Source organism: Hippoglossus hippoglossus, chromosome 22, assembly GCF_009819705.1.
Source record: "Hippoglossus hippoglossus isolate fHipHip1 chromosome 22, fHipHip1.pri, whole genome shotgun sequence".
Lineage (NCBI taxonomy): Eukaryota > Metazoa > Chordata > Actinopteri > Pleuronectiformes > Pleuronectidae > Hippoglossus > Hippoglossus hippoglossus.
In genome coordinates, this window is record NC_047172.1 from 9,608,289 (window position 1) to 9,628,395 (window position 20,107).

The following is a 20,107-nucleotide window of genomic DNA, read 5'->3' on the forward strand; positions in this document are numbered from 1 at the left end:
TTATTACAAGGTCAAGTCTGTTTGTTGATAACATTAAGAAATTGGTCAGGTGCTTGACGACATATTTACCGTCTGTGTTTAGCTCTGTAACCCTCATGAATGCTTGATGTGTCATTGTTTTCCTTTTGCCCCCCCCCCCTCCGTGTAGCTTTAAGTGGTATTAACATAGGAGCGGCCTTGTTTAATGAAGCTGTGACACGTGTGAATTAGTCCTCAGTCTGTTTAACAGCTGACATCCCTTCATTTCACATGAAACGTTTGTTCCGCAGCGCTCATCTGCCGCCGGTGGAGGGTGAAGTCAGTGGTTCTCGAACTCTTGTGTTTCAGGGACCAATCAACTGGCAGCGTGACCCCCATTTGACAATATTTTTGCTTTTGGATGTTTAATTAAAGGAGGTGTATGAAATTCAGGACCAAAATAATCATGCATGGTGTCAGTGTGTTATTTATGGATTAAATTATAGTGAAAATAAGTGATTACCCTTTATGACCCCTGGAACCCCTCATGGACCCTTGGGGAGGGGGTGGGGGGGGATACCAGTTTACCAGTTTGAGAACATCCGCTCTAAGAAACCCAAGAAATCGATGAAACAATTAATCAGCTTTTGTGGTGCAGACTCACTCGCAGTGTTGTTCTCCTGTCTCTGAGCTGTCTTTGGCTTCACGGTGATTACCTACAGGATGAATCCAGATTGGGGGGGCGGCTGAGTAAGCTGGAGTCTTGACGTTATCGCCTGCAAAGATGGACAACTACTACAACAGGAAAAAATGCTGTGTCAAGACTCGACCTCAGTCAAATCACAGTTTCCCTGTTTCATTCCCTCCAGCATGACCCGCGCATCTCACATGTCACCGTAGATTTCATGCATCTGTGTCCTTTTTTTTTCAAAGATTCTTGCCTGGACTTTAATATTAGAAATGAGATTGTGTTCTGAGTAGATCACTACCTGTTTAAATCAAACGCTCCCTCCTCTGAATATCAATGAACTCAGTGGCAGTGCACGGCCAAGTGGAAGTGGACTCAGTTTGCCACAGACTGAATACAGATCAGGCCTCGACGTCACACTTTCAAACCTCTGAGCAGAAAATCGGCCGTGAAACAAGCCACCAAAGTGTCATAAAGATTTACTCAGACGTTCAGGGCGTCTTGTCTCGTCTGCTCGTGTCCTGCTCATGATGAAAAACATCCTCGGTTTTCCTTTTTTTCCCCCCTCCTGAATATTCTTTGCTGTTACCTTCTGTGTCAACTAGAGGTCAGCAGCTGACAAATTTTGTGGGGTCGTATCTCTATGCAGATCGCAGTAAAATGTTGGGATGAGCTCATCCCTTACACAGCTTGCCCGGGGGTGGACAAAATATTATTAGTCTAATGCAACACAGTCAAACTGTAAAAATATAAAAACATATTTCTGTTTCAAGGTTAAATGATATTTTTACTTGTGGATGACGACATAGAAGAGGCTGTATTTCAGTTTCATTACTTATTGTACTATAAGTTATTAAAAATACTAATAATATGAGCAATTTGCATCCACACTTAATGCTTTGGGTTTGTGCAATTTACCGTGAGGCAATATGCAAGAGTACTATACACTCACAGTTTTTTCATGTGCAATATACTTAGATTTACAGAGTTCTGTGAGCAATTTACACTTGATACTGCTTTTAAAGTTATTAAAATATTTACCTATTTATATTTATTTTTATTATTTATCCACCATCTGTTATATTGTGAGCCCGACTCGACAACACTTCCTTCAAATGTGAACTTGTCTGGTTTATCATTTTGAATCTTTTGAAGTTTTAAATTTTGAAGTACTTTGTTATATCGTTGAACAGTAAGTATTGACTGGATGAAACTTTGTATAAACTGCTTATGTGTTGATTAAAGTGTCTTCTCTGAATTAAAATGACTATTTTGCACAGGAAAATCTTTGAGCATCTCACTCAAGTGTGTTTCATAGTTTGCTGGGAGGGGACAGGATATTATGAACACTACATCTTTTTTTTAATTTAATGCAGCTTAGGCAAACGGCAATGCAATAAATGTCTGGTTTTCTGATTTAAGTTTATATTACATGTTTAAGTACTGAGGCTTATACATATGTGCTGGTGCATTTCAATATAAATGTGTCTACTGTAACGTGTTTACGAGTTTAATACCAATAAGTATTGCATTGATAAATCTGTCATCTCTAAATGACAGTGACTATTTCACATCTTTAACGATATGCACTGACTCTCAGTCACCATCAGCAGAGGACAGTATGCGTCTTCTCCATCTGTCTCCTTTCTTCTTTTCAAACACACTGGTCTCCAGAGCTGTGAAATCACTCTGGCTCCTCAGATGAAGACATCCCCTCCGTAAGTCATCTGCATGCTTGCTTTGTCCCCCTCTGTGTCCTACGCCCGTCCTCACTCTGCTGTTTAATGTAGAACAAATCAATGCAATGTGGGGGTTTTTTCAGCCTCGCAGCTGAAGGTGCTCGACTCCAACAAGCAGACAGCCGCTGTGATGATTGTGACCCCATTAAATGTGACTCTGTGCCAAACTGGAGTGGACTGCTGCTGCTGGGGCGGCTGCTGCTGCTGCTCAAACACCTGATGAGGGGTCCATTTATTTTGTTGATGCTGATCTCCAGCTATAAATGTCATGGTGCTAATGAGTCACACTGATGTAGGACAGATTTATTTTTGTTGGTATCTCTTAGGGGATCAATCCTGTAAAATATGATATGAAAATACAACAAACGAATCAGATCCCTCCCGTCCACATAGAGAATCATAGATTTATCCTCTGTTTAAGTTATGTTTTATAGTTACACACAACTTAGCTGAACTAAAACATACAAAAACAAGATAATGAAAAGAGATATCTTACTGGTTTTTTCATCTTAACTTTGGTGATCATGTGGTGCTTTGTATTTCTAAGGTGAAAACGTAACCTGTAATTAAAACTAATGAGAAAAGTTGTATGCAGGAGCACATCGAAGGACTGTGTGGGGGGGGGGGGGGCCCTGAATCGAGCCAAATTGATCTCCCCCTAAAAAGAAATAAATCACACCAAACCACATCATTACAATCTTCAAAATTATAAACAAAGTAGAAACTGTGTAAGTGCAAACCTCCGCCACCATCCCAGACACACACATTCAGACACTCTAGTCTTCAAACAAACTTACAAAATTACAAAGCTTTTGGAGGAAGGTTAGTGAAATGGGTTTCGTCATGGGGTGTCTGACCATGCTGTCATTGCATCCTCTTGTACAAAGCAGATCATATCATTTAACTGGGTTCTCACAGATATTGTCATCACTGTGAACAAACGTAATCAGACATCCTCGGGTGCCCCTCCCTGCTGTGTTACAAGGGCTGGTTGTACATGAATAACTATTTAATACTTTTTTTTTCCCAGTCCGAATATAGTTACCTTCTTTTTTTCAGCTTCCCTCTATCGATAACTGGCACTAGCATGGGCCTCCGAAACCCGACCGATCCTCAGAGAAAAGTAGCCGAGCCCGACCTGAAGGGTTCAGGCATTCTGGTTTTTGTGTCTGAACCAGTTCAACTTAGCAACATGACCTAACAAAATTCTAATTGGTACCACTTACTGTATATATTACAATAGTTATGCTAATAAAACATAGTATTACTGATTGCATAAACAATGTCGATTTTTTTATCTTGAAAAGCAGCTACTATGTTGCCCCAAAGCAGGCTACGTGCCTTCCTTCATGTCGTCCTCCATTTTCATGTTCTCCGGCAAAAATCACATCAGCACAAGATGCTCCATATAGCAGAGATGTGCTTCAAACAGCAGGAACGAGTGAATGTACATTCAGTGTGCTATACCTCTACAGCTGGACTGATTGAAGTGCACTGGGGTGTTTCAGCCTCTGAATACGACTGTGTCTGGTCGGCAGCTTTTTTCTTTTTTTTTTCCTGCTTAAACCTCGCCTCCACCAGGCCTTAATCATTTGGCCGGAGAGTCGTCCATTCGTCTCCTCTGGGTACAAATCAGACTCAAAGTGAGAAGTACAGTAAGAGCAAAATCCATTCTGCTGAGCTTGTCCACTACAGTGTAAGTAGTTAGTGAGCATTGATTTCACCCCAGATCAGATACATCTTGTACTTTTCCGATCAGCAGTCTTTGCAGTTTAATGCTGAATGCAAAAAAAAAAAATACGAAAAACAATATAGGTTCAGATTTGAATCAGTGATTTTTCACACGCTCCGTGCTCTTGAACAGACAGTTCACCATAACAGTGGGTTTTGTGGATGCCCCTCGGCCGGCACTCTATCGATCAGCTCAGCGGTCTTTGTTTAGACATCAGTGACAGACACTGGGAGCTGAGTCGTCCAGTCTCAGCTTGAGACAACACAGCTGTCCCTCCCCCCTCCGCTTCTTCTTCTCCTCTGCCCATTTAAAAAAACCTGCTTGCTGTGATCTGTCCTTTCTGATTCTGGCACCATTTACACTGTTTTTACAATCATTGTGTCCTGTACAGTACATTCTTTGACCAAGTACAGTTATTCAGTGATATTGCTCAGAGAAATCAGATTTGAGGTATTTTACTACTTATGACTGATTATTAGCTCAATTTAGGTCATTATTAACTCACATGTATTGTATATTCTGAATATAATTGTTTTTAATGCAGCACTGTGAGCTGAGACTTAGTGTTATCTCCAAACGACATGTGAAAATCTTTCAACTCTCAGTGAGATTTTCCAGTCGACTAACCCAACACTTCAGATCAGCCTGAATTAAAAGAGCAAAAGTTGTTGGACAGTTGACAAGAGAATGGCTTCATCATAACGCTATTAAACACCTGATTGTAGATTAATATGAACCCAGTTTTCTCAGCCCTGCCACTTTCACCTTAACAGAGCAGACTGTAGTAAAGATAAGGTCAGGTTACCCTGAATGTCTTGGCTGGTTGGTTGGTTGTTGCATGGACCCTAATGGAAAAAAGGGGCTGATATTTATGAGTGTTTGCAATTTGGTGTTGATATGAATAAAAATCTGGATAAAGTGAATATAAATGTGGTTTCATCAGGAGCCTTGACAGGTAAATGTACTATGTGCCTTTCTCTGTTAATCCTGTAATGGTCTAATTTAAAGGGTGGAATGAGAATTTAGAAAAGTGCTAAATTTTAAAATCTGCATTTTCTGATATAAAACAAATACAGTTTAGTATCTCAAATTACAAACTGAGTCTCGTGAATTTTTCTAAATTGAATCCACTGCGTTGATAATGATGTCCAACTGTCTAAAGTAAAGACGATTGCTGAGCATGTTCACTCTGCAAAGTGAGGATCTTTTGCTCGAGTCCTAAAAGCAAGACAAACTGCGTTAAAGCATCTTCTCCTTCTAATGACTTTGTCTTCCTCATCTGTTCTTCTGCTACTAAAGCCGTGTGAGAGTGTGAATGTTAGAGTGTGTGATTGATAATGAAAGGGGAGATAAATGTGTGGGTGTGGTGTTTGCATGTTTATTATGTTAATAATGGTAGAAAATGAGAACAGTTCTTACACAGTGAGGGGGAAATTAATGGCTTTTTTCCTCATTACTCTCTGTTGGTCGAGGTTTTAATCTCTAGTTTTTCAAAATGTGCAAATGAGGCAGTCAGGTAAATTATTCTCAAAGTTGTACTAACTATATTCCCCTCACTTGTAATGTAAAATATTAAGTTATTATATTATTGGCAACAATATAACCATTGGATATAAATGTCCATCCTTACATGCAGTCTATGGTGGTAAGGTGCATTTGAATTGTCGTGTGACCACTTTGCCCTTAAAATAAGTGAATGAAAATACACACCAACAAATCTTTGAACTGAGCTAAGGAAACAGTTCATATTTGTAATTTCCACTTGAGTAGGCTAAGTAGCTAATACTCCAAAAGTAGAAGCTATAGCAGGTCTTGCCTTTCCCACTAAACACTACTTTTCAGATATACTTAAACACCTGCAAGGACTTAACAGCTTCCACACACGCTGTTGTGTTTGGTGAACTCTGCACACATGGAGCATTTGTCTCTGTGAAACCCTCTAACCTCAGCACTTCTTTACTGTGGGATTTGATCGTGACAAAGCACTTTCGCCAATATGCAAATACAATTAAACCTCTTATTAGTCAATAAAAGAATGATATTCTATAGCTAGACATTTCTAATCCTCCCCACCTCACTCGGAACAAAAAGATCTCCACCGAGCCTCCCAAATATTTGTGATGTTAAGCGCCGGCGTCCTGGCCAAGAGGTTGATCTCCAGTTTAACATGACTGAAAACATTCACCATGCATAAAGAAGAAGAGGAAGGAAACCAAAAGATTTGTAATCTCTTGACAGTCTAGCTGAACCTGACACTTTGACGCTTTCTTCTCCCGAGTTTTACATTTGTATCAGGATTTTTCACGGCTTTCAAGCCCGTCCCCTGATTTTGATCACAGGATTTATTTCTCCGCATGAATACATGTGGAGAAAGGCAGCTGGATATGTGCACCCTTTGTGACAGGAAATCTATGTAGGACACATCTGCTGGAGAAATCCTCTCACGTCTCTAATTGAGGGAGGACTTGGATTCAGGGAAGTCACGACATCGATACTCCAGAGTGAACTGTGACCTGGTTAGATCGAAAAAAAAGTGTGGCTTTGTTTTTCTGGTTTTTCTTCAGACACAAGAGGTTATATGACACCAGCGTGACCCAGGTCTTATCTACTTCCGCTACTGCTTGATATCTTTGTTCTCAGATGAAGTATGTCAGAGAAGAACTGTCAGGGTAATCCATCATGTGTTCTGTCGAGGTATGTCATCACCACTTAAGATCAGACCCCCTCGTACACACAGTTTATCTCTGCTGTATGTGCTCAGTATATCTCAGGAGGTATTTGGTGATTTTGTATTTTACCTTCCTCAATCTGCTTCAGCCTCGGGTAGTGATTTCCTACATTTCCCAGAATTCCTTTTGACAGCCTCCAGAGAGATTGTGCATTTTCTATGTGTTGGCCCTCTTTGTGTCAAGCAACAGAAAGCAATAGTAACAGTGATGTTAGAAGTAAGACGGTGAGTTTTTGCTGTCAGGAAAAGCAAACACATTCTGGTACATTGAGGGAAAAGATTCTGAGAAACTGACAAGAAACGTGACAGCTGAAATCAAGTATTTCCTTGTACATGAAGTTAACTCACAAACTAACCAACTGACAATTCTGTAATAACAATGTAATAATCTCCTTTGCCGATGATAGTGTATCTTTTGATGGTTTCTACATATTTTATAGTCCTGAAACTCCTTATTTCTGTGTTTGGGAGGGAATAATTGAACATCTATACATTACGTGTGGTTGTTACTGTTTAAGAAGTATTACATTATTATATAATATCACTATAAAATAATAGTATAAGATATTATAGTGAAAGTGAATTGATTCCACGTTATTCAACTTTTGGTAAAGGCCCTTGATCTGGACCAAGGAATCAGCTCCTATTTTTACTTTTACTCACAACCTGAAATCCCTTGTGATGCACTCACTACTTTGGGTGGAATTGTCCTTTAAAGGAGTAGTTTGCCAAATCGTTACGAGATATATGCTTAAAATTTTTTTTGTCAACAAATAGTCCTACACATAGCATCGTATAAAATGGAAAATTTGTCTTTCCACGAAGAGCTGTGTTTTGGGGATTAAAATGTTGTCGATATCATAGATAACACACTGAAAACGACGCTCCACCGTGTGACATCTAATTGAAATGTGTGCATCTGCCACAGGTTCAATTGCCTTCAAACAGCGACAGAAGCAGCCTGACGTTGGCTGCCACGACTCTGTCTTGTTGATTTGCTGTGGCTTGTGCTGTGGACGGATTAATCGCCCGCGCAGCTTTTTTTCCCCGGGAAACCATCAAAACAATGTCAGCTCAGCGAGATAGAGATGGAACGTCTGCACGGACAATCTTCTCGCTTGAATCATCCCTCAGCAAACGCGCCACAATCTCCCGCACTTTGTTCAGCGAGCATCTCTCATCTTCAAAACGGGGGGGATGTGATTTTAAAAAAAAGGCTGCTGCCAGGATCCAGGTGAGACAATAGCTCAACGAGGGCTTCTGGGCACGTGTGAATTTAAGCAGCAACAAACAAACAACGTCGCCTTCTCTTGGTTCATTGCCTAACCCATTACATTTAAAGAAAAAGTAGAGTCGAGCTGTTTTCTCCTCCTCCAACAGGATTGTTCCAGTGCGTTTCCACTCACAGAGGACTCTTAATGGAGTGGGGAATCATTCTGACACATATATGACCCATAAGATCTAAACCAAAAGAAGCCGGGATAAAAACTAAATTGTCTATAGAGCGATTTGGTTTCTGTCTCTTTCCTGCAGCTTCGTGCTTCGTCCGTTTCTCCCCATCTCTCAGATTGATTTGCAGCGAGACGGCCATATACGTCTCGCAGGATGTACGGCCCCAGACTCTTTAAGGTTCCGTTTCTTTCCCCATCTTCCTCTTCAGGGCTCCGTTGTAATCTCACATAGCTGTCAGAGGCAGGATAGTATAGATTTTCAAAGATTTTATTTTTCTCTCCCCTCACACTGCTGTCGAGCAAACGCTTGCCACTTGTTCCAAACACTTTTTTATTTCAGAATCCGCGACGCTGAAAGAGTCTTTCAAAATTGATGTTTCTTGTACTTAATGAACGGAGCTGATACGCATCGACACTCGGGCCGCGTTGCATAAAACGGAATATTTTACCATTCATCTCCGTCCCACCAACACAGAGACAACACATTCCAAGTGGAAAACTGTTTTTAAGTGGTATTTATTTAACGTTTTGTAACAAAACCACAAGCTGAAAAATCTTTGAAACCCTTCCCTTGTACCCTTGTCAACCACAAGAGACTAATTCAATGATTTTAAATAGGATTAGCATACACGTAAATAAAACGTAAGCAGAGTTGAGATGCTATAGCTTCAGGGGAGATAAGCAAACGATGAGGAAAACATTTACATCATGATACATTCATAAGACTTGTCCGTGTGCTTACTAAGCTTTCGTTTTCTTACGAGTTCGAGCACCTCACCCCGACACAAGAAGGGCTGACGTCCTATCGACTGTATAACATCCCAGTCTCTTTATGATGCAGTGGATCAGGAGACGTGTTCTCCCGCTCCTGGTCACCTGACATGTGGGCTCACGAAGATTCTGGTCTCACTGGTTTCCGTCCTTTCGCCACTGGTGAGGTTGAGACACGTTGATCTCAGGCACTTTCTGAAAACATGAGGTTGTTGACTGACAAACACGGATGTAATGTTCTATAAACAAAATGTAGCCTGTTGTCTATAGACGTACATTCTCTACATACAGCACATCCTTATTCATTTCTTCAAAGGATCAGTTCAACATTTTTTTGGGGGAAAAAAATGCTGATTCAATTCCTCTCAACCAGCGTTTTACCAAAATGTTGAACTGTAATAGAAATCTCTAACCAACTTCAGCTCAGTTCAAACTGTCACATGACTTGATTTAAAGGTGGGGTAAGTGATTTTCATCCAAACAGAAACACTTTTTGTCGAATTCTGCTAATGTCTCCTCCCCTGATTCTTTCCCTGTATTTGGGAAACGATGTGTGACTGGGCAGTGGGAACAAGGCAGAAGTCTGTGATTTCCAGGGGAGCGGTCATAGACACGATATGCCAACACTAATCCTCTTTCTTTGAGCCATTTTTAAATTAAATGTAATCATTCCTCTGCCGTCTACTATTGAGGGATGGGAGGACAACCTGCCCTCAGATAACGTGCACTGGCATCTTTATCGAATTTAGTCACTCTGCTGCAACAGACAGTGAAACAACATTCTAGAAAGGACTAATATTATTAAATAGAAGTTTAAACTGTCCTTCAGCTTTTTATGAGATCGGTGGTTCACCTTGAGGTGGAGATTCGGAGGGAACACTGAAGGGAGGGGTGTGTTTGTTTTGATCTTGAGTTATAATACAAACCCTAATATCGCTTACCCCACCTTACAATTATTTGTAAAACTGCTCTAGATTCTACTCAACAAATGAAAACAGAAATCATTTTGGACACATGTCTTATGCCTTCTTTAGTTACACTCAAATACAAAATAAGTGTTGCCTTATTTCCAGTCCTGGGTGATAACAATGTCAGGTTTTAAGCTTCGTCATTCAAATTATTGGAGTGTACGTTTGTAAGACATTGAGGACAAATGACACAGTGTCAGTCCTGTCAATCAAACAAAATACAAAAAGTTAGTCTAAAAATGTGTGTGAATATTTGGATTTCCCAACATTCACACGTCCGTCTTACACCACAAAAACAGAGACTTAGCCCAGGTCTGGAAATAACTCAGCTTAATTTGCTCAATGGTTTTGTTGTTTTAAGACAAAAGCAGGGTGGGTTATAAAATTACCAATTATTGACCTCTCATCAATAAAAACTACACGACATTGGTATTGAATTACATGTATGTACAACAAGTGAAGTCCTTCACAAAGTAGTAATAACCTGATACGTTTATACATTGTGGAAATAGCCATTTCCTCATGTTTTAAGGCAAACAGTTATTGTGCACGAGTCTAAGAATTAGTGATGCAAAAACTGAGGATCAATGGCTGAGCAATGCAAACTATCTGAAGCTCTCAGGTTCAATAAACTCTGTGTACATCTACAGGTGGACGGTTCAGTGTGTTTAAATTAGTGTTGATAAACTCATGCAGCCTGGAATATATGATAGAACTCAGCCTGAGCCGAGGCTTGAACTATATGTTAAAATCATTTTCTCACACACGGATGCATCTTATCTCAGCGGCTGTGATCCTTGAAGGCTAAAAGGATGCATTGAAAAATTAATAATATAAGATAATCAAGCCATTGTGTGTTGTATCTACTCTTCCTCTATTTAATGTCAAGCACAAAGTCAAGTGCGTCCATTAATAGGCGCATTTTAGCACTTAGCACTGACACAATGCCCCCATTTGTTTCAGTAAATGAAACATCTGAGTGTTGTGTGAATGTGAGCAAATGTTCAGGTGCGACAAATGTTTGAAAAAAACACCCACCAATGTTGTTATTTCCCAAAAATTTACAAACAAACAAAAAATCAAGCTGAATAGCGATCATATAATAATATGTTTATTTAAATTGTGTGTAACTGAATGTATGCTGTGTTCTACCGAGAGGATCTTTGAGGAGAAATAATAAACAACAAATAATATACTTGTGTTTTTTACTTTCTCTGTACATCTTCACCTTTAATCCCAATCAGCAATGGATTGAGTTGGTGAGAACGTCTGAAAAATATTTTCTAAAAGCGTCCACTCTCTCTCTCTCTGCCGTCTTTCATGTCTCCGTCAAGGTAGAAGCTGCATCTTGTTTCGTTAACGTCTTTCAGTGGCTTCATGCATTTATGTACAAGTCAAACGTGTCCAGATATTCTGGATAATCCAATCTGTAAAAGGAAGAGGAACAGACCAGCTTCCCAAAGTCTGAGTTGCTGAAAGTGATGCAGGATTGACTCCATATGGTGATCACACAGACTTAGATCCAGTCCATCACATGGGAACAAGGGCATCGTCCTTCCTCCTCCCATCCTCATCCCAGTACAAGTGGACGAGCTCCGGTCAATGAAGCGCAACAAGAGTTCGAGACCTACAAGGTGGTGTAGATGTAGACAAAGATGATGACTACCAGGTTGAGGATGGTCCCAATGATGCCCAACATGGCCAAGATGGACTCCTCCTTGCCTTCCTTGTCTTGGATTCCCCTTTCCTCATCACTGTAGACAGTATTTACCATTTTCCCCGGAAAAGTCTGCAGTTTTCGTCTCAGACGAATCTGGAGCGAGCAGATAGGAGAGAAAAAGAAAATCCATGTGTTAGTTACTGGTTAGTATGGTTGTTGCACAGCGGGTGGTGGCGAGCGATAATGTCAATGTTATCTGTTGGTGAGATGATTGGAGAAGCAGTAAAGTGATTAAGAAATTGTTGTTTTCTTTTTTAATCTTCCTGATGTGTGTTTCAAGGAAATAATGATAAAGTTAATTGAATTACACTTGGTGGAGAGAGAGCTGCATATTAATGTCAGATTATCAAGACTGAGACCAAATCTGTGACCAAATCTGTTTGAGGAAGAAAATTAAATATGTGGGAAATTGGTCTTATTTGCAGATTTAACAGTCAGAGCCTGGGATGGGGAAAAAAACATTGGATGTGTTTTTCCTGAGTTTTGTGTGTGAAAGAAAGAAAAGGTGATTGACTGGACTGAGGAGCTACGAGTTGTCCAATAACCACCACAACACACACACCACAACTACTGTACTGCTGCTTTCTGCGTGTTACACTGCTGTTGATACACACCTCTGTAAAAATATGTTTTACTCAAGGCTATGTGAAAGATTTTCCATAAAAAATAAATGACTTTGCACCGGTCAATGCCTGTGTTTGAATTTCACAAAAGCTTAAATTGTTTCATTTGTGTGAAATGCAAAACCTAACTGGTCGATTTCAGCAGTTTTGGATTATTATACAGATGCAACACTTTGCATATATTCTCTTCACGTGAAGTCAAGTCAGGTTATCTATTTAATGAGAACTTGCGATAGCTGCAGTTATTAGTTCTCGCTGATCTTGTCTCGTGCCCCGTGGGCGAGAACATAGAGGCGAGAGCTTCTGCTGTGTGTGCACGAGAACGCGGCTCCTGGCTAGGAGGAGGATATCAGAGGACATTTAGGGTAAAAACATGGTGTAAATGACGTCATGTTTTGTGGACTCCAACACTTCACCCACCCCCCTATCAGCATAGTGGTGAGTAGATAATGAGTGAAAGCACTTTACAGTCGTGAAAAGCAGAACGATGGATAAAATTGGGAAGAATTGCAAGGATTTAATCAAAATGTATGCAAGAGAAAAACAGCGTAATCAGTTTATAATACTCTCAAAGTTCATAGAGACCAAAAGACAGGTGATGTTTGACAGGATTCTAAATCTGTAAAGATATTTTTTTATTCCTATTGTTTGCAACAAATTGAATGCTAAACCATGAACCGCTTTTGGGTCACTAAATAATTTAGGTAGGTGTTATAATACTCACAGTTGTGTTTTCATTGCTCTTTGTCTGTCTGTTAGCAGGATTACTCAAAAACTACAGCAGTGTGGGGTAAGCGCCTGGGAAAAGGCAGAACTTTTGGTGCATATCCGGATTAAAGGAGACTTCCAGTGACCTTTGTTTTTTTGCATTGAGAGCTAAGGCGTTTTTTGACATTTTTGTGAATAGCTCCCAATATTTATAACAAAGTTAAGGTATTTATAACGTGCTCATATCTATGAACAGGTGGAATTTGTTGCAGATCTGTAGGAATCTGATCACAAACATGTATATGCAATATGGTGATAAAACGGCCTTGGTGGATGGACGTGCTCTTTGAGTTTCTCATATAACATCAAGGATACATTTTAGATGAATTTAGACATGGTTCTCTCCACACAGACACTTATTCTGAAAGTTTGGATGACAACTTGAACACATGAAATCTACCATTCCATGCTTCATTTGTTTTTCAGGTACTATGACTATGTTATTACTATTTTGCTGCAATACACAGAACATTTACTATCATTGATTCCAGAGTGATATGCTGGACATCAGATGTGTGTGTGTGCGTGTGTGTTGATTTGTGTAGCCCGGGGTAGGGTATTAGAAACTAGCGGTATGTTTTCAGCCCGTAGGCGCAGCAGTTTGTGCAAGTTGGCATCCAAACACCTCCCAGGAGAAAAATTTTCCTTTTGTGGGTCACTTGGTTTTATACGCTGACTAGCAACAGTAAAGCATGTAAGCTAATGCAGAGTAAATAAATAAATAAACCTGAACTGCTTCTTTTAGTAAAAAGCTTAGATACAAGATACACTTGACATTTGCATTTACCTCCAGTGAGAGTTTAAAAAGAGAAGTTACCTGAAGTACAAGTACACGATGTGCCTCTTTGGCCGATGTACTTTGTGTGGAGAGGACATAAAATAATAAAAACAATCCTGAAATACGTTTCAAGGATTGTGGGGTAACACATTGTTAGATATGAGATGGACTAAGAACCAGAAACAACATGTCATATGATGTTCTCCACTTTTCTACCATCACTTCTAGTTTGCTTTCTCTTTACTCTGTGCTGAATTCACCTAAAGTTGCATCAACCTATAAAAACGTGATATTGTCCATTCCCGTGATCACAATTGATGTAGAAAACGTGCCTTCCTTAACATTTATTTTTCCGGATAAAGATAAATCTAACTTCACAGAGTTGTTCACTGCAGTTAACCTTAATACCCACATTATGAAGGCTTATTTACAGGCGTACTTTGATTTAATTCAAGTTTATTAAACCTTTTGGCCGAGCTCTGCCAAAGTCCAGATTTTTATGTCACCATTGGAGCACTTTCCTTTTTTTTTTACTTACTGACCGTGTTCTCAGAGGGAAAAGGTCTTGGCAGAAATCATCATATACCATCAGCTAAAGTACATAGAAAAACTAGAATGGCACCAAATTCCACGCACTTATAGATTTCAATTTCGTAAATATACCAGTTTTTTCCATCAAGATTTGAATAATTATTCTGTGGGAAAACAGTGAAAATGTTGAAAATATCCCAATTTTAAAGTAAGTGAAAAAAAAAAAGATCCATATCTCCACCAAATTTGAATGGGATCTTCCTTGACCCATCCCTCATCGTTCCACCAAGTTTCCTGAAAATCGGTCTTGTAGTTTTTGTGTAGTCTTGTTCACAAACAAACAAACAAATGGAGACGGGTGAAAATATTACCTTCTTGGCGAAGGTGAAACAGAAAAAGTGATGAACACAACAATAATTCAGTTATATTATTACATTCGACTTGAGGCCAGTGCTGCTGAGGAAATGTCAGATTTAATAAGTCAAAATTAAAGCCACTTACTCAAGGGCCATCATGGTTTTTGTGTTTATGGATTAACCTATGAGTTGATATAAAGGCCTTTCATACTGTAAAAGTCAAAGGCCTTTTTGCTCGGGCCTGTTTATGAGGCCAGGAGCATCAACATAACTGTCCTCTCTAAAGGCTAACATCCCACACAGTCACTCTGAATTACAGCGATGTCCAATCATCGACATGCATTGTGCTCTCGACGTACATAAAAACCCCATCAGGCTGCTGTTCCTCCTCTGATCTGTGACAATGGGCTTCGATTGCCTCTCCTGGGGTTCACCATAAACGGCTTTCCTCAACCTGAATGTTTGTGCGGCGCACTGGATGTGCCCTCATGCATGAAGACGCCTGCTCGCTGCTGATACACACAAGTCCTCCTCTGCAAAAGACAAAAAAAGAGGCTCGAATGGTGCCTGGGGGTTGTTGGTGCGGGGTGATGGTGGAGTCCAGGCTCTGCCAAAACCTGAGGAGGTGGGGAAACGCTGGAGCACAGCCGTACGTCACACACACACAAAAAAACTTCTGGACGTCCTCCAACGCCAACGTCTCCAGGTTGCAACAGAGAACGTTCTCCTTCAAGTGACGTACCAGAAACGTTAACTACCCCGTCAGGACTTCCTCAGTGTGTGATAGCAGGACGGGATCAGAGCTGTCATAATCCAGGGGAAAGTTGTGGATTATCGTGACACAACACATTGAATGAAGAGATTATCAATCCAGCCAAGATACAGTACAGCTTCCTCCACTCCACCCCTTATTGATTAGCCATTTGACTTATTCTAATGTGAAGAGGATTTAGTTATCTCAGCATCGATTCCTCTTGTCACTCAAGAGCTCCCTCTCACACTCTTAACTTTTTTTCCCTCTACGTGACACACGTAGCGTCTCTGGATCAACAATTCCTCGCTCTGTTCCGAAAAATGAACAGCATCTCCTCAGGGAGGCGAGCTCACACCTGGTTCTTCCTTCTCGTACAGCGACAGCCAGGAGTGTTTTTAAAGAGCAGACAGACAGAGAACAAGACAAAGGGGGGGGGGGGGTGATGCCATATACCTGGGACAACAAATCCCTGCTACACCTAACGGAAGCTAACATCCTCAGATCAGACCAGTGGAGAGTAAAAGCTTTTGCCACTTGAATAATCCCGAGCATGTCAAACGACTCCAGATGCTAATAGCGTCTGACAGGCTGTGTCGCTTTTGGCATTGTTTTTAAAAATGGAATTAAAGCAGGCGGCTCGCCATCCTCCACCGAGATGTACACACACAAATACACACAGGGACAGGTTGACGCCCGTCACTCACTAACACAAGCAAACACACACGTAAAGAATCCGACTAATAATGCATACAAGTGTACCAGAGAGGAAGAGAAGAAGAGACGTGCGTTGGTGAAATCTGATGAAATTAATAATGAGCATGACCCATTTTCCAAAAACCTGTGCTCATTGTTCTGTGGTGGAGAGGAAGGCGACAGATCTATTTTGGATTGAACGTGAACTGTGTTTGCAGGAAAACATTTTTATTATTGAACAGGATAAAATGCTTAATATCGCACTAAAAAGTTCACGTGCAGGTATCGACGTAGGTTTTAAATCTGATGGAGAAGACAGGTTTCACGTTTTGTGTTATTTTCGGATGAATATGATGTAGAACAGAAATTCAAAACATGAATTCAAACTTCTGTTATAACTTCTATTCATTTAAACTCACTCCCGAGAAAACTACTGTCGGAGTGCAGGATCTCATCAGGACCCAAATGTACCAAATGATATGTTTCATTTACAAAAAGCTGGAGAGATGCTGCTATGTAAGATGCTTTTAAACTAGTTAACGACATGCGTGAGCACAGGAACGTGTGGACATGTTTCCTGGACAAATAGCCAGCAGCAGCAGCAGCAAGTATTATCTGTCAAAGTGAAGTGCCTCCGCTGCCTCAATCAATGATTCATACAAAGACAGCTGAGCCTGGAGCCCCACATTCATAAAGAATATATCACGATGCATGATCAATTTACAGCTTAGTAGAAGTGTTTGTTGACAACTGTGCACATGGTGATGAGTTCAGCTCTGGACCTACCTTGCAAAGCATCAGGAAAAGCATAGCATCGGACATGCTGGAGGGGGACGCCTCTCTGGAGTGCACAGGCGTCCCTGGCAACTAAGGTGAAAGTAGACCCCTCTCATCCTTCGGCCGTGGCGGAGAGCAGGGTCCGGAGAGGGCTGACTCGTCTTCCAGGCGCTCCAAATGTAGGGCTCTCGTTGGATGTAGTACCCCGCGGCGCTCCGGTGTCTCCTCCCTGAATTTCATCTCACCACAGTGGCCAAGTTCTCGCTGCCATCACTTTCTCCCCCCCCCCTCAGCCTTTTGAGAGAGCCGAAACTGTGCTGCCCACCTCTCGCTGCTTCACTCCTCTTTCTCCTCTCTGTGTTTTGTTTGCCTTCCCCACCTCTGCTGCCTCTCTGCTGTCCTCCTCTCCGTCTCCTTCTTCTCGTCTGTGTGGAGGGATGATGTCAAGTTGAAGAATGGAGTCAGTTGATGGGGGTGGGAGTGTAACAAAGCACTTTCATATGAATATTTGCATCGTCCGTTGTCTCACAAGAAGCTTTGAGAGAGAGAGAGATAGATTTCAGTCTTATCTCTGCTGACAAGACGACCTATCAACCCTTATTAGAGGGGCTGACCCCTGCTATCAAACTTTTTCACGGCTCAGCAGCGTAAAGCGTGTTTGATGGTGACGTCTCGGCGTTTAAATGTTTAATAATGAAATTTTTAAAAAGGAAAAAGAAGAGAAACCCCTTCTGAAGTGGTGGAAGCCCCTGCTCGCTCTGGAGGAAGTGGAGCCTAACACAGCTTTGCTTGCGCTCCAGTGGCTGAGCGCGTGTGTCCCGAACTACCTGAGCAGAGCGAGGATGCTGGACGTCTGACGGAGAGAGAGAGAGGTGCTGTAGAGGAACCCGTCGCCTCACACTGATGCTGTTGTGGCTGCGTTCGCTCCACAGGCAAAGAGGTATCCCCTGCTCTCTCTCTCTCTCTCTCTCTCTCTCTCTCTCTCTCTCTCTCTCTCTCTCTCTCTCCCGCGCATATTAATGCAGCCACGGTTGCCTGGCAACCGACTCCGGGGAGTCACACAGAGCCTGATGACATGAAGCATTCGTGACAGAAGCCGGGTTCATGGGCGAGGGTCTCCTCCTCCCATATGCTTTTTAAGGGGGGTTTGTGTGTGTTGATGGAAAATATGCCAAGTTGACCAGCCATTGGTCGATCTGTGTTTGTAAACCTGTGAGTGTGACACTGTGTGTGTTTAGTGTTGATGGAAGTGAGAGAGAGTTGGGGTCTGCATCAAGTTGACTACTCATGTAAAGAATTCATACAGAAGTGCAGTTTTAATGTTCTATGAATAACACCAGATAGATATTGAACAAATGTTTGTTGTAACATGAGGAAATTTGCAGGAAAAAGAAAACGTTTGTCAGTTTAAATCTGAAAAATTGCATTATTGTCCAGGAGCAAGCCGCCTGACAGCACTGACCTTTGAGGATGCAAAAAGCCAGAGTCGTAAAGGGAGGAAGTCATTGTGGCTTATTAGCAATGATTTGTAGACAGTTATGAGACATATTGTACAAATGCACCTTTTGCATCAACTTTAATAACTTATTATCCCGTTATCAGTGAGCTAACTTTTGCTGATCGTAAGTTTCTATCTATCTGCACCACACATCCTTTTTGGGTGGTTTATTTTCCCACTTCAATCATTTTTTATTGAATGAAATTGTTTAATACCCTGCACATGCATTCTATATATCCAATTAAGGCAATGCTAACTTTTTTTATTGTAATAATGTTATTTTATAATAATGTCATCATGATGTCATTTATACCATGTGTTGATAAATGATTGGTTAATCAATATGAACTGTAAATTGTGTGTGCAATCTTATTGGTTTCAGATCAAATACAAATTACACCACCTTTCATTGGGATGATGTCATTATGATCATGAATTGTTTTCAATCAACTTCAAGTCGTGAGTAAATTCCTATAAGATGCAGAGATATATATAAAAACGCTGTCCTGAACTATGCATCACGTTTTTCTGAATAATTTGTGACTTCTTAATGATGTTGACATATGACAGAGAATATTTTTCTGATCAATATAAGCTTTGAATTCTCTCTCAGGCTCTATTAGTTGTGGAGATAACTTGGAGAAAATGTAGGTTTTATTCGCACAAACCAACACTGGCTTTCTGTGTTCATCAGCATTATTGAGGAGGTGGTCGACTTGAAAGGAATTTAAAAAAAGTTTAACACATAGGTTCAACAAAAACATACAGTTTAAAGTGCAAGTAACTGTGTGTCACCTTTTCAATTCACAAACCTACTGCGTTTCCTCATCATGTCCCTTCACGTGCACAGAAACGTCCTTATCTCGCCCTCGGACATGCGACTCATCAGTGTCAGCACATAATAGATACACTGATCAAACCCTGCTGAATAACCTTCTAGGACATTTTTCACTGTGCAACCCGACACCGAGACAACAAACCCATCTGGAGTCAACCGTCCCGTCTGGTCCCGTCTCCCCGATCCCATTTTCTCACTTCACCTCCGCCAGAGGGAAGGACACGAGCGCTCAGTGTTTAACCTGCGAGCTGAGAGACGTATCGCTGTCTGTTAGAAGAAGAGACTCACCCAGGCCAAGCCACATATTTCACTCATTTAAAGAAATGGACGGTTACACTACTTGCATATTTATACCTTTTCTTCAATTCACAATCGTGCCGTTGGCTCACTGCAAGATGTATCTTTCCAGTAAGAACGAATGTTGCATCTTTATATGTTTCATTATGACTTTTGGGCTTCCAGACTGTTCATCACCACAAACAGAGATGACCTTTGTTTCAACGTTTTCCCTTTGTCCCCTGCCCCCATTCCTGCACTGCTTCTATGAGAAAAGCAAAAAGCAACTGTAAATACAGAAATATAGTTGATGTTGCAGTGATTGTAAAGCGCATGTTGTTAACTAAATAGGATTTTAGAGACAGATTCTCCGTTCTAACAATATTTAATTATGGGGATGGGTTCGACAGCTAACATAAATGTTTAGAATGTGAAACAGCTGCCAACAAATCGGTTTAGG

General features: G+C 40.9%; 1 long non-coding RNA gene across 1 annotated transcript; it reads right to left on the minus strand.

Moving 5' to 3' along the window:
* Positions 1 to 1,860: 1,860 nt before the first annotated feature.
* Positions 1,861 to 18,060, minus strand: LOC117756485. The gene is made up of 3 exons (XR_004612812.1): positions 17,045 to 18,060; positions 10,019 to 11,848; positions 1,861 to 1,873 (listed from the first exon to the last, which is right to left on the minus strand). It is a non-coding gene; the product is annotated as an uncharacterized LOC117756485 (long non-coding RNA).
* Positions 18,061 to 20,107: the final 2,047 nt, after the last annotated feature.